Here is a 12,096-nt window from a genome sequence, read left to right on the forward strand (position 1 = left end):
TGGACTTAAGGCAGTATTCCTCAAATCAAGGATCAGAGAGGTGGTCAAATGTGTGGGAGGCGAAGTTGGAGCAGTCATGTCGAATCAAAATCTAAGAGTGGTAATCGAGGTTGAGGGGATGGGGAGAATTGGGGGGAAGCTTAAGAAAGAGAAGATGAAGGCTAGGAGAATTAATCAGACTTGATGTTGTGAAACGCAATTGAAGTTTAGTGAAATTGAGGGAAAGGAAAAGCTACAGAAATGTCACGACCCGAAACCTCCCTCAGGCCCATGACAATCGCCGCAACGTCCCTAATTGACACTCATTATTCGGAATGCCAACCGGAACCCCGCAAGGCTTACATATCAGTTTCTTTCGTTTCCTGTGAGCAATCGTTGTTAAATATCTAGTTTTTAGAGAATATACACTATTTTAGATCAAAAACAATCAAAATAAAATTTTCGCCACACAGGGGTATTTTGGTCATTTTTTTCTCAAAAATTTCGAAACTGGCTAAAACGTAATATACAAGTACAAAACACATAATTCATATTCAAAATGAGTTTAAAAGTCTAAAATCTTCATTTAAAATGAAATTACGGTTATTTGAATATAATAAGAAAATAAAAGAAATATTAAGGAAAATATTCTATTTTCTTATAAAACAATATTTATAGAGTTATACGTGAATAATTTTTATAGCGTAAAAGCTAAATAAATTTATACATACTGAAATACAGTAAGCCAAAATATTTAATTTGATTTACAATAACAAGAGGGCCCCCAAATAAACAAAAGTAAAGAGGATTGTGAACCTACGGTTTGAAAAATGCAGATCCAATGGTAGTCCTCAATGAGATCAGCTATCTACAGTCTATACTGAACTTGAAATTGGTGGAAAGGTGTAAAGCCCGACCTTATAAAATACTATTCATGACTTACATGTGATGATAGCATGATTGCATGCTAGGAGAGTCCCGAAAAATTTACAAAAGTCGGTATTGTACCTAGAGGTACAACAAAGTTTATTTAATACTCGAACTAGATCAAATAGGAATTTTAAGGTGAGATTAAGAGTTTCACAATTCATGGATGACTTAAAATGGTAATTTGGAGTTTGAGGATCAATTTGGAGTCAAATCGGAATTTTCACTAACTAGGGGTAAAATGGTCATTTGCCACTTGGGGACAAAATGGGAATTTTAGAAAAGAATTTTTTGGCCCCATTTGACTTATTGGAGTATAATTTCACTTATTGAAGTATGATTTGAGGTTTAGAAGTGAAAAATTTTAATTTCGGTATAATTTGGAGTATAGGGGTAAAATGGTAATTTTGCCACCTCAGGGGCAAAATTGTAATTTTCCACCACCAGGATATTTTTTTCAGCACATGGTCTTCCTTTGTCTTCATCTTTGACCCTTGACTAAACATGTGGTGGAGATAAAATGTTTAAATTTTTAAAATTTTAAAAACGGGCCAATGACATGATGCCATGTGTCATGCCTTTATTAATTTATTATTTTCCTTTTTAAAAGGCACAAAATCAGCCCATCTTCCACCCCATGGCCGGCCAAACCAGCAAGAAGAGAGAGAAAATAAAAACAAAACCCTAGAGAGAGAAAATCAAAGAAAAAGTGTGAATTTTCAAAGAAATTAAGTGAAAAAGGTGAGATTTTTTCTATTAAGCTTGAGTTTTCTTATTCCCAAGCATTTCTCTTTATTTTCCATGATTAAATTACATGTTTTCATGATGAATTCAATTCTGGAAAAATGGGTTAGGAGAGAGAAAGTTGTTGGATTTATTTGATTTTAATTTATGTTAGTGTTTTTAGTTAGTTTAGCATATTTAGAAACAAAACAACAAGAAAAGAATTTATTTTCTCCCCCAACCATTAATGGCTGAATTTACCATGTAGTGAGTGAGGATGAGTTTGATTTTATTCTAGGAGAATTGGTTAAGGAATAATGAATTATGAGCCTAGAAAAATAATGGGAATTTTTGGAGCAAAAATATGAATTTTTACCCATTAGGGGTATTTTCGTAATTTACTATTGGGACTGATAATTTGCACCACACTGAGGGACATTAAGTTAATTTGGGTTCAATTGAGGTATAGAAACTGAAAAGAATTAAATTGGAGTTTAAACGGACCCGTTAGGAATTTAATCGGGTGATAAGACGAATTAGGCCAATACCGGGTTTAGATAGTTACCAGTGCATTTTTGCATTCCATATCATGCATTGGTAATCTAAATTAGTTTAATTTTGATTTAGTACCAACTTGATGAAACTATCGATTTTGTATTGTGTCAAGGTGGTGAGTCCTCCGATAAAGGCAAGGAAATTGCATCCGAGGACCAATAGACAGAGTGCTTCGAAAGTCTGCATTCTAGACATTATGAGTAAACTTACTGTCATTTTAATTATGTAGGGTGGTTTTTAGATGCTTTCATGAATTCTATGGAAAAAGGAATTTAAAAAGATAAATTTTCATGTTTTATGAATAAATGAGTTTCAATGAAATTAAATTATAAATTGTTTTAAAATTAATAGTGATTTTGAAAAATAGAGTACACGGAGACTGTTAATTGTGGCAATTTGATTGTTTAAATTAACTGGCTTATGATAAATCGAGCATGATTGGCTAGTTGGCAATTGTATTGAAATGCGAATTGTTTGGTTACCTTGAAAAACTACGAATTACAAAATTGCCATATCATGTTATTGAGTTTTATTATATGGTGGATTATATATTAATTAATCACTGCAGTAGGGGGTTTCTGTGGACCAGCCTTTTAGAGGGGCACGGTAAACCCCATTATATTCTTACCTCAAACGGAGAGGCGAGTAGGGTATCTCCTGGGGTGAAGTTTAGGGTTCACTTCACGCTAAACCACCACGTGAGGGGGAACTCAGCCAACGCCAAGGAAAGGCTATGTTTTCAAAACAAAAATATGATTTATGTGAAATGTGAATTTTAATAGCCTTGGCGATCTCGGTAGGATGCCTCGACCAAGGTGTCCCCGAGAATAGATTTATGGCATAAGCCTAGATTTTTGTGAGATTCATAAGCCTTTTTACGTATTTTGAACGAAATGTGTTCTAATTGTATAACCCAGTTTATGATGATTTACTTTATTGTCTCCATGTACTCAACTCTAGATGTTTATGATGATGTCTGTTTACTCATTGGGATTTTATAATCTTAACACCCTCATTTCCACCCATTTCAGGTTCAGTATAGACTGTAGATAGCTAATCTCATCGAGGACTACAGTGGGATCTGCATTTTCCAAACCGTAGGTTCACAGTCCTCTTTACTTTTGTTTATTCGGGGGCACTCTTGTTATTGTAAATTAAATTAAATATTTTGGCTTACTGTATTTAAGTATGTATAAATTTATTTAGCTTTTACGCTATAAAAATTATTCACGTATAACTCTATAAATATTGTTTTATAAGAAAATAGAATATTTTACTTAATATTTCTTTTATTTTCTTATTATATTCAAATAACCATAATTTTGTTTTAAATGAAGATTTTAGACTTTTAAATTCATTTTGAATATGAATTGTGTGTTTTGTACTTGTATATTACGTTTTAGCCAGTTTCAAAATTTTTAAGAAAAATGACCAAATTACCCCTGTGAGACGAAAAATTAATATTTTATTTTTTTAAAGTTGGAAACAGCTTAAAATCTTTTAGAACACGATATTTGACAATGGTTGCTCACAAGGGAACAGAGAAACTGATAGTAAAGCCTTGTGGGGTTTCGAGTTGACATTCCGGGCAATAAGTGTCTACCGGGACACCGCGGCGGTTGTCACGGGCTCGAGGGGAGTACCGGGTCGTGACAATTCGATTGGTATCAGAGCTTTTGGTTTTAAAGATCAAAGTTTTTAGTTTTAAAGTTGTTTTAAAAATTTACAATATCAGTGTGGCCCCGGATTAAGTTAAGTTAGGTTAGGTTGAATAGAATGCATGCATCTGCATATAGAGCCTAAGGTTACCTAAACTTGCTCGTATTTTTTATAGATTACAATGCCTCCTCGACGCGGACGCCCACCTCTCACTAGATCGGTTGGGAGGGGAAGAGGTCGTTCCCAACGTCATCAGCCAAATACAGTAGAGGAGGAATCAACTGCATCTACCATTCGGGCAGCACCTGTTGCTGAGCAGGCCGATAGTCCTTCACATCCTCCATCTCCTCAGCCACCTATAGGTATTCCCGCCATGCCTACTAAGGCAGCACAAACATTGGCAGCTTTTTTGGCAGCAATGGCTGGTCAAGCTCAGACTGGTCAAGTTCCACCTGTAGTGCCTCCAACTACTCCTTTAGTTCCACCACCAGTACAGGATGTATCCATTTTCAAGAAGTTGAAGGAGGCTAGGCAATTGGGTTGTGTATCTTTCACGGGTGAGTTGGATGCCACTGTGGCAAAGGACTGGATTAATCAAGTTTCAGAGACTCTCTCTGATATGGGATTAGATGACGACATGAAGCTGATGGTGGCTACAAGATTATTAGAGAAGAGGGCTCGTACTTGGTGGAATTCGGTGAAGTCCCGTTCCGCTACTCCTCAGACATGGTCTGATTTTCTCAGGGAATTCGATGGTCAGTATTTCACTTATTTCCATCAAAAAGAAAAGAAGAGAGAATTTCTGAGTTTGAAACAGGAAAATCTAACTGTAGAGGAGTACGAGACTCGTTTTAACGAGTTGATGTTATATGTGCCGGATCTGGTGAAATCTGAGCAGGATCAGCCAGCTATTTCGAGGAAGGGCTCCGTAATGAGATTAAAGAGCGAATGACAGTGACTGGTAGGGAGCCACATAAGGAGGTGGTACAGATGGCTTTATGAGCTGAGAAGCTCGCGACTGAGAATAGGAGGATTCGGACTGACTTTGCAAAAAGGAGGAATCCTGGTATGTCTTCTAGTCAGCCAGTAAAAAGAGGCAAGGACTCAATGACTTCAGGGAGCACTACTTCTGTTTCCGTGACATCTCCTCGACCTCCATTTTCACCATCACAGCAGAGACTTTCGAGGTTTAGCAGATCTGCTATGACTGGTTCTGGGAAGAGTTTCGGAGGTTCTGACAGATGCATAAATTGTGGGAATTATCATAGTTGGCTATGTAGAGGGCCAACAAGATGTTTCCAATGTGGACAGACGGGTCACATTAGGAGTAATTGCCCACAGTTAGGACGAGCCACTGTAGCTGCATCATCTCCACCAGCTCGCACTGATATACAAAGGAGAGATTCTTTTGGGTTACCACCGAGACAGGGAGTAGCCATACGGTCCGGTGTGGAGAGTAATACCCCGTCACATCCACCTTCGAGACCACAGACTTGTACCGCGACAAGAGTTTTTGCTTTGACAGAAGATGAGGCACAGGTCCGACCTGGAGCAGTGACAGGTACTATGTCTTTATTTGATAAAGATGCTTATGTTTTGATAGATTCTGGCTCAGATAGATCTTATGTGAGTACGACATTTGCATCAATTGCTGATAGAAACCTATTACCATTAAAGGGAGAAATTGTAGTGCATACCCCTCTAGGAGAACAGTTGATTAGAAATACTTGTTATAGAGACTGTGGGGTAAGGGTAGGTGAGGAAGAATTTAGGGGTGACTTAATTCCTCTAGAGATCTTGGATTTTGATTTAATATTGGGTATGGACTGGTTAACTGCACATCGGGCGAACGTGGATTGTTTTCGAAAAGAAGTTGTTCTTCGAAATTCGGAGGGAGCAGAGATTGTGTTTGTAGGGGAACGTCGAGTATTACCATCTTGTGTAATCTCAGCCATCAAAGCTTCGAAATTAGTACAAAAAGGGTATCCGACTTATTTGGCATACGTGATCGATACTTCAAAGGGGGAACCTAAGTTAGAGGATGTCCCAATAGTAAGTGAGTTTCCTGATGTATTTCCTGATGATTTACCGGGACTACCTCCTGATCGAGAGCTTGAGTTCCCTATTGATTTACTTCCGGGTACTGCACCTATTTCTATTCCTCCATATAGAATGGCTCCAGTAGAGTTGAAGGAACTAAAAGTCCAGTTGCAAGATTTGGTGGATAAAGGTTTCATTCGCCCTAGCATTTCTCCTTGGGGAGCACCAGTCCTATTTGTAAAGAAGAAGGATGGCATTCTTCGATTGTGTATCGATTACCGTCAGCTGAACCGAGTGACCATCAAGAATAAATACCCTTTACCTCGGATAGATGATCTTTATGATCAATTACGAGGTGCTATGGTGTTCTCTAAGATTGATTTGAGATCTGGGTACTATCAGTTGAGGATTAAGGAGTAGAATGTACCTAAGACTGCCTTCAGGACGCGTTACGGGCATTATGAGTTTTTGGTGATGCCGTTTGGTTTGACTAATGCCCCGGCAGTTTTTATGGATCTTATGAACAGGGTGTTCCATCCATACTTGGATAAGTTTGTGATAGTATTCATCGATGACATCCTGGTTTATTCGAAGAATGATGATGAACATGCTGCCCATTTGCACATTGTGTTGCAAACTTTGCGCGAGAGACAACTCTATGCCAAGTTCTCTAAATGTGAATTCTGGTTGAAGGAAGTGGTTTTCTTGGGACATGTGGTGTCTGGAGCTGGAATTTATGTCGATCCTAAGAAGATAGAGGCAATCTTGCAATGGGAGCAACCAAGAACGGTTACAGAGATTCGTAGTTTCCTTGGCTTAGCCGGTTATTATCGGAGATTTGTTCAGGGATTTTCTTTGATAGCAGCTCCTCTGACTCGTCTGACTCGTAAAGGAGTTAAGTTTGAGTGGGATGATGTTTGTAAGAGTCGATTTCAGGAGCTAAAGAACCGGTTAACCTCTGCTCCTGTTTTAACACTTCCTGTTAGTGGAAAAGAATTTGTGGTATATAGCGATGCATCTAAGTTGGGATTAGGGTGTGTGTTGATGCAGGACGAGAAGGTAATAGCTTATGCTTCCAGACAGTTGAAGAAGCACGAGACGAATTACCCTACTCATGACTTGGAGTTAGCAGCAGTAGTATTCGCATTGAAGATTTGGAGACATTATTTATATGGTGAGCGTTGTCGGATTTTTTCTGATCATAAAAGTTTGAAGTATTTGCTCACCCAGAAAGAGCTTAACTTGAGACAGAGACGATGGTTGGAGTTGATTAAGGATTATGACTTAGTGATTGATTATCATCCGGGAAAAACAAATGTTGTAGCAGATGCTTTAAGTCGTAAATCCTCATCGTCGTTAGCAACACTTTGGAGTTCTTATTTTTTGATGTTACTTGAGATGAAATCTCTAGGGATCCAGTTGAATAATGGTGAGGATGGAACCCTACTTGCTAGTTTCGTCGTGAGACCTTCATTGTTGAATCAGATCAGAGAATTGCAGAAATCTGATGATTGGTTGAAACATGAAGTTCAAAAGCTGCAAGATGGAGAAGCTAGTGAGTTTAGACTCAGCGATGATGGTACTTTGATGCTTAGAGACCGAATTTGTGTCCCTAAGGATGATCAGTTGAGACGAGCTATTTTGGAGGAAGCTCATTCTTCCGCCTACGCTTTACATCCCGGAAGCACCAAGATGTATCGGACTATTAAAGAAAGTTATTGGTGGTCGGGTATGAAACGAGACATAGCAGAGTTTTTAGCAAAATGTCTCACATGCCAACAGATCAAGGCGGAGCATCAAAAATCGTCAGGTACTCTTCAGCCTTTACCGATTCCTAAATGGAAGTGGGAACATGTGACTATGGACTTTGTATTGGGTTTACCGCGGACACAAAGTGGGAAGGATGCTATTTGGGTGATTGTGGATAGATTGACTAAGTCCGCCCATTTCTTGGCTATCCATAACACGTATTCTATTGAGAGGCTGGCAAGACTTTATATAGATGAGATTGTGAGATTACACGGAGTCCCAATTTCTATTGTGTCAGATCGAGACCCTTGATTTACTTCTCGATTTTGGCCGAAATTTAGGAAGCTCTTGGAACTAAATTGAGATTTAGTACTGCCTTTCATCCACAGACAGATGGTCAATCTGAGAGAGTTATTCAGACATTAGAGGATATGTTACGGGCTTGTGTCATTGACTTTATCGGGAGTTGGGACAGACACTTGCCATTGGTGGAGTTTGCTTATAATAACAGTTTTCAGTCTAGTATTGGGATGGCACCATACGAGACTTTGTATGGAAGCAAATGCCAAACTCCGCTCTGTTGGGATGAAGTAGGTGAGAGGAAATTGGTGAATGTGGAATTGATTGATTTGACAAACGATAAGGTCAAAGTTATCCGAGAGCGATTAAAGACAGCTCAAGATAGACAGAAGAATTATTCGGATAAACGAAGGAAAGATTTGGAGTTTGAAGTCGACGATAAAGTTTTTCTTAAGGTTTCTCCTTGGAAATGTGTGATTCGATTCGCGAAGAGGGGAAAGCTCAATCCAAGATACATTGGACCCTTTCGTATCATTGAAAGGATTGGGCCAGTGGCTTACAGACTTGAATTACCCCCAGAGTTAGATCGGATTCATAATGTCTTCCACGTCTCGATGTTGAAAAAGTATGTTCTCGATCCCTCTCACATTTTAGAGACACCTCCCATTGAGTTGCGTGAGGATTTGAAGTTCGAGGTGAAGCTTGTACGTATTGAAGATCGAAAGGATCGAGTGCTAAGGAACAAGAGCATTCCAATGGTGAAAGTATTGTGGAAGAATACTCGAATGGAGGAGATGATGTGGGAAGTCGAGAGCCAGATGAGAAACCAATATCCACATCTTTTATTCGAATCAGGTAAGTGAAATTTTGAGGTCAAAATTTTATTTTAAGGAGGGTAGTGCTGTAAAGCCCGACCTTATAAAATACTATTCATGACTTACATGTGATGATAGCATGATTGCATGCTAGGAGAGTCCCGAAAAATTTACAAAAGTCGGTATTGTACCTAGAGGTACAACAAAGTTTATTTAATACTCGAACTAGATCAAATAGGAATTTTAAGGTGAGATTAAGAGTTTCACAGTTCATGGATGACTTAAAATGGTAATTTGGAGTTTGAGGATCAATTTGGAGTCAAATCGAAATTTTCACTAACTAGGGGTAAAATGGTCATTTTCCACTTGGGGACAAAATGGGAATTTTAGAAAAGAATTTTTTTGCCCCATTTGACTTATTGGAGTATAATTTCACTTATTGAAGTATGATTTGAGGTTCAGAAGTGAAAAATTTTAATTTCGGTATAATTTGGAGTATAGGGGTAAAATGGTAATTTTGCCACCTCAGGGGCAAAATTGTAATTTTCCACCACCAGGATATTTTTTCCAGCACATGGTCTTCCTTTGTCTTCATCTTTGACCCTTGACTAAACATGTGGTGGAGATAAAATATTTAAATTTTGAAAATTTTAAAAACGGGCCAATGACATGATGCCATGTGTCATGCCTTTATTAATTTATTATTTTCCTTTTTAAAAGGCACAAAATCAGCCCATCTTCCACCCCATGGCCAGCCAAACCAGCAAGAAGAGAGAGAAAACAAAAACAAAACCCTAGAGAGAGAAAATCAAAGAAAAAGAGTGAATTTTCAAGGAAATTAAGTGAAAAAGGTGAGATTTTTTCTATTAAGCTTGAGTTTTCTTATTCCCAAGCATTTCTCTTTATTTTCCATGATTAAATTACATGTTTTCATGATGAATTCAATTCTGGAAAAATGGGTTAGGAGAGAGAAAGTTGTTGGATTTATTTGATTTTAATTTATGTTAGTGTTTTTAGTTAGTTTAGCATATTTAGAAACAAAACAACAAGAAAAGAATTTATTTTCTCCCCCAACCATTAATGGCTGAATTTACCATGTAGTGAGTAAGGATGAGTGTTATTTTATTCTAGGAGAATTGGTTAAGGAATAATGAATTATGAGCCTAGAAAAATAATGGGAATTTTCGGAGCAAAAATACGAATTTTTACCCATTAGGGGTATTTTGGTAATTTACTGTTGGGACTGATAATTTACATCACACTGAGGGACATTAAGTTAATTTGGGTGCAATTGAGGTATAGAAACTGTAAAGAATTAAATTGGAGTTTAAACGGACCCGTTAGGAATTTAATTGGGTGATAAGACGAATTAGGCCAATACGGGGTTTAGATAGTTACCAGTGCATTTTTGCATTCCATATCATGCATTGGTAATCTAAATTAGTTTAATTTTGATTTAGTACCAACTTGGTGAAACTCTCGATTTTTTACTGTGTCAAGGTGGTGAGTCCTCCGATAAAGGCAAGGAAATTGCATCCGAGGACCAGTAGACAGAGTGCTTCGAAAGTCTGCATTCTAGACATTGTGAGTAAACTTACTGTCATTTTAATTATGTAGGGTGGTTTTTAGATGCTTTCATGAATTCTATGGAAAAAGGAATTTAAAAAGATAAATTTTCATGTTTTATGAATAAATGAGTTTCAATGAAATTAAATTATAAATTGTTTTGAAATTAATAGTGATTTTGAAAAATAGAGTACACGGAGACTGTTAATTGTGGCAATTTGATTGTTTAAATTAACTGGCTTATGGTAAATCGAGCATGATTGGCTAGTTGGCAATTGTATTGAAATGCGAATTGTTTGGTTACCTTGAAAAACTACGAATTACAAAATTGCCATATCATGTTATTGAGTTTTATTATATGGTAGATTATATATTAATTAATCACTGCAGTAGGGGGTTTCTGTGGACCAGCCTTTTAGAGGGGCACGGTAAACCCCATTATATTCTTACCTCAAACGGAGAGGCGCGTAGGGTATCTCCTGAGGTGAAGTTTAGGGTTCACTTCACGCTAAACCACCACGTGAGGGGGAACTCAGCCAACGCCAAGGAACGGCTATGTTTTCAAAACAAAAATATGATTTATGTGAAATGTGAATTTTAATAGCCTTGGCGGTCTCGGTAGGATGCCTCGGCCAAGGTGTCCCCGAGAATAGATTTATGGCATAAGCCTAGATTTTTGTGATATTCATAAGCCTTTTTACGTATTTTGAACGAAATGTGTTCTAATTGTATAACCCAGTTTATGATGATTTACTTTATTGTCTCCATGTACTCAACTCTAGATGTTTATGATGATGTCTGTTTACTCATTGAGATTTTATAATCTCACCACCCTCATTTCCACCCATTTCAGGTTCAGTATAGACTGTAGATAGCTGATCTCATCGAGGACTACAGTGGGATCTGCATTTTCCAAACCGTAGGTTCACAGTCCTCTTTACTTTTGTTTATTCGGGGGCACTCTTGTTATTGTAAATTAAATTAAATATTTTGGCTTACTGTATTTAAGTATGTATAAATTTATTTAGCTTTTACGCTATAAAAATTATTCACGTATAACTCTATAAATATTGTTTTATAAGAAAATAGAATATTTTACTTAATATTTCTTTTATTTTCTTATTATATTCAAATAACCATAATTTCGTTTTAAATGAAGATTTTAGACTTTTAAATTCATTTTGAATATGAATTGTGTGTTTTGTACTTGTATATTACGTTTTAGCCAGTTTCAAAATTTTTGAGAAAAATGACCAAATTACCCCTGTGAGATGAAAAATTAATATTTTATTTTTTTAAAGTTGGAAACAGCTTAAAATCTTTTAGAACACGATATTTGACAATGGTTGCTCACAAGGGAATAGAGAAACTGATAGTAAAGCCTTGCGGGGTTTCGGGTTGACATTCCGGGCAATAAGTGTCTACCGGGACACCGCCACGGTTGTCACGGGCTCGAGGGGAGTACCGAGTCGTGACAAAAGGAGTTGGGTGAGATTTTGCAATCCCAATGAGTAAACTGACATTATCATAAATATCTAAAGGTGAGTAAAAAGGAGGCAAGTTTAAACAACAAATTTCAACCCATTTCATAATGTTTTCAATTTATTTTCTTAAACCATAAAATATTTGTAATTTACCAAAACAATTGTTAAGGCTTATGTCTTTTATTAAAACAAGGCTCAAGCCAAAACTAATCCTCGGGGATACCTTGACCGAGGCATCTAACCGAGTCCGCCAAGGGTGTTAAAATATTCACACGTGAAACACATTTTTATTTTTAAAA

At 37.3% G+C, this 12,096-nt stretch overlaps 1 long non-coding RNA gene across 1 annotated transcript; it reads left to right on the plus strand.

The window, feature by feature from the left end:
- The first annotated feature begins 9,475 nt into the window (after positions 1-9,475).
- LOC148763038 (uncharacterized) lies at positions 9,476-11,270 on the plus strand. The gene is made up of 3 exons (XR_016026194.1): positions 9,476-9,598; positions 10,248-10,331; positions 11,167-11,270. It is a non-coding gene; the product is annotated as an uncharacterized LOC148763038 (long non-coding RNA).
- The last annotated feature ends 826 nt before the right edge of the window (positions 11,271-12,096 follow it).

This window comes from Theobroma cacao, chromosome 5 (assembly GCF_053813885.1).
Source record: "Theobroma cacao isolate CCN51 chromosome 5, ASM5381388v1, whole genome shotgun sequence".
Classification (NCBI taxonomy): Eukaryota; Viridiplantae; Streptophyta; class Magnoliopsida; order Malvales; family Malvaceae; genus Theobroma; species Theobroma cacao.